This window comes from Arachis ipaensis, chromosome B10 (genome assembly GCF_000816755.2).
Source record: "Arachis ipaensis cultivar K30076 chromosome B10, Araip1.1, whole genome shotgun sequence".
Taxonomy (NCBI): Eukaryota; Viridiplantae; Streptophyta; class Magnoliopsida; order Fabales; family Fabaceae; genus Arachis; species Arachis ipaensis.
Genome location: NC_029794.2, coordinates 111,677,115 through 111,680,893, shown reverse-complemented (window position 1 = coordinate 111,680,893; position 3,779 = coordinate 111,677,115). Strand labels below are relative to the sequence as shown.

General features: G+C 35.2%; 1 long non-coding RNA gene across 1 annotated transcript; it reads right to left on the bottom strand.

The window, feature by feature from the left end:
- On the bottom strand, nucleotides 2,894–3,119 carry LOC110267864. The gene is made up of 2 exons (XR_002355813.1): nucleotides 3,030–3,119; nucleotides 2,894–2,932 (listed from the first exon to the last, which is right to left on the bottom strand). It is a non-coding gene; the product is annotated as an uncharacterized LOC110267864 (long non-coding RNA).

The following is a 3,779-nucleotide window of genomic DNA, read 5'->3' as shown; positions in this document are numbered from 1 at the left end:
CATTCCACCAACGATTGCTACGACTTGAAAAATATGATGGAAAAACTGGTCAGGGAAGGTCAGTTAGAAAGATACTTGGCAGAAAGATCGGATGATCAAAGGAAAAGAGAAAGAGAGGAGGAAGATAGGAGTCGATGAGATCGGCCACCATGACTCCTGATAGACACATCCACATGATAACTCGAGGATTTGCAGGAGGCAGAATAGCTAAGTCCTCTCGCAAAAGGCATTTGAAAAAAGTCTATTAAGTCGGGGAAGAGGCTGAAGCCCCCCGACTTGCCCATTATTTCCTTCACGAAAAAATATGCGCAAGGAATAATTATGGTTTATCTTGTGCTAAATTGAATGATTTTTATCAAGTCTTTGCACACTTATTCATACAATTTGCATGATTTTACAATTCCTTCCTAATTATGTTCCATGATTGAAAACTTGCTTCCTACACCTATAAATTGTGTATTTTTAATGTCCTTTTATACCATTCGATGTCGTGATCTATGTGTTAAGTGTTTTCAGGCTTTATAGGGCAGGAACGCGTGCGCGTACTTGATGCGTACGCGTGAAAAGCAAAATTTCATGGCGACGCATGCGCGTACTTGACGCGTACGCGTGACACGCGAAGAAGACCATCGATGCGTACGCATGACCTACGCGTACGCGTGACATGCGCCACGTGCAGAAATTGCAGAAAACACTGGGAGCGATTTTGGGCTGGTTTTAGACCTAGTTTTCGGCCCAGAAAACATATATTAGAGGCTGCAGAGTGGGGGAATCATGGATTCATTCAATCAACATTCATTCACATAGTTTTAGGTTTTAGATGTAGTTTTCTAGAGAGAGAGGCAGCCTCTCCTCTCTCTAGGTTTTAGGATTCTTAGTTTATTCCTTTTCAATTTCAGATTTCTATCTTAGTTTAATTAGTTTCTCTTCTACTTTTATTTGTCTTTGCATTCTAGTTTATTTATTTCCCTTGTTGCTTACTTATTGTTGCCAATTTAGTTTATGAACCCTTCATGTTAGATTTAATTTCCTATTTAATGCAATTTGAGGTATTTCATGTTTATTGCTTCTTGCTTTATTTGTTGTCATTGATGCTTGCAATTATTGGTTGTTTAGATTTATTATCTCTTATTAATTTCTATGTTTTTATGTTATACCTTCCAAGTGTTTGATAAAATGCTTGGTTAGATTTTAGAGTAGGTTTTTCTCCTCTTGGCTTTGGTTGAGTAATTGGAGACTCTTGAGTTATCAAACTCCTTGTTGATTGATAATTGAAAGTTGCTAGTTGATTTGGATCCCTCTAAAGCTAGTCTTTTAGGAGTTGACTAGGACTTGAGGAATCAAATTGATTCATCCACTTGACTTTCCTTCATAGTTAGAGGTTAACTAAGTGGGAGCAATGGACAATTCTCATCACAATTGATAAGGATAACTAGGATAGGACGTCTAGTTCTCATACCTTGCCAAGAGCTTTTCTAGTTATTAATTTACTTTCTTGCCATTTTATTTCCTTGTTCCTTATTTAAAAAACCCAAAAAGATATTATCTCATAACCAATATTAACACACCTCTCTGCAATTCCTTGAGAGACGACCTGAGGTTTAAACACTTCGGTTTAATTTTATTGGGTTTGTTTTAGTGACAACCAAATTTTTGTATGAAAGGATTATTGTTGGTTTAGAAACTATACTAGCAACGAGAATTCATTGAGAAATTCTAAACCGTCAAAAATTCATTCGTCAAATAACACTGGGGAATGACAATCCTGTCGTGATCACAATAATACTGGCTAATACAAATCTCCATAGGACTTTGGTGGACCAAGAAAGTTTGGCCGACATCTTGTTTAAACCTGCCTTTGACAAGATAGGGTTGGATGAAAAGGAACTTAGGGAATATCCTGACACTCTTTTTTGGTTGCACTACAAAAAAAAAAGGCCTATGGTCACGGTAAAAAACCATGACCATAGCTAGTAAAAAGGGTGACCATAGATCTATGGTCACGGTTTTGGACCTATGGTCACGGTTTTTTACCGTGGCCTATTCTCTCGTGGCCATAGGTCTATGGTCATAATTTCTATGGTCACGGTTTCAATTTTCAAATTTTGACACTTTAGGCCACGTTTTTCATCATGACCATAGGTTAATCTATGGTTACGCGTAAAAACCGTGACCATAGCCTTATCTATGGTCACGGTTTTGACCGTGACTATAGCCTCTATGGTCACCCCTCCTTAAAACCATGACCATAGCCTTATCTATGGTCACAGTTTTGTTCGTGACCATAGCTCTATAGTCACCCTTCATTAAAACCGTGACCATAGCCTTATCTATGGTCACCCCTCCTTAAAACCGTAACCATAGCCTCTATGGTCACCCCTCCTTAAAACTGTGACCATAGCCTTATCTATGGTCATCCCTCCTTAAAACCGTGACCATAGCCTTATCTATGGTCACCCCTCCTTAAAATCGTGACCATAACCTTATCTATGGTCACGATTTTACTGTGACCATAGTCTATCTATGGTCACCCTACCTGAAAATCGTAACCATAGCCTGTTTTGTTTTATGCGATTTAATTTTTTTTAAAGCATAATCACATCCCAAAATGATAATAATCACCAAATAAATCTAAAAATAAGAAATTCAAGAAATTTAAATCATAAAAATTTCACTATAAACTAGATATATTTTTAGTCCAAACAACACAAATCAAAATAGAGTATAATTTGTCCATTACATGTAATACCCGATAAAATCTTTTTTCAAAAAGTACATAACACATCAAAATATTACATGTAGATAACTAAAGTCATTATAAGACCTATTCCATCCCATCCAAAATACAAGTATGAGAATAGAGGCAGCACCCTTTCCCTTCTTCTGGATTTTCTTCATATAAAATTCAAGCTCCTTACCTTCCAAAATATAGCTGCAGCATTCAAGAAGGAATGAAATAAGTAACAGATCAAGAATCAAATTAGACAAAATTCAGTGCAACCCAAACAAGCAATAGTTATATGCATTACCCGTCATCCCTGCCACATTGATCAAGTCGAGAAGCAATGCAAGCCAGCAATCTCCCACCACCAAACTGCTGAGGATCAAGCTTACGATCTTCTGGCATTAAACACTTAGTGTGCAAAGGCGTTAAAAAAATCAAATATCACAACCAAGTATTCATTCAACCTCCATTCACAAAATCAGCATCAATTGTGCACAAATCAGCAACATACCTCAGTAATTCAGTAGCAATTCAGTCAAGCCAGTCCAAACAAATTAAAATTCAACTCAAGAAGCATAATATGTTTATCTATGTATGAACAAACATCAGAAAATCCTAATTCTACTCTAATCCAACTAACAGCAGCAAGTTTACAGCACAAACAACCTTAATGCAGTGAATTAATGCGATCAACATCACCAAAATAATTTCAACATCGAAAGTCACCAAAACCAGCCGTAACCAAGTATAATCCCGCAATGTCAACAGCATTTTCTCAGCAAATTAGGCTTAGGGTTTGTAATTTTCAATTTAAAAATTAAGATTAGAAATTAAGAATTTTATAAAAAAAGTTGGATAAAATAGATTTTTTGAGAAAATTAGTGAATAGAATAATAATTTTAAATTAAATATATTTTACTAAAAACATTTTAAAAATATTATTTATCAATATACTGTTGAGTAAAAATAATTATTTTTAATTTATATTATAAAATAAATATATTCAAAAATAAAAGTCTTTTATTAAATAATTCTTACTGATTTAACTAAAATA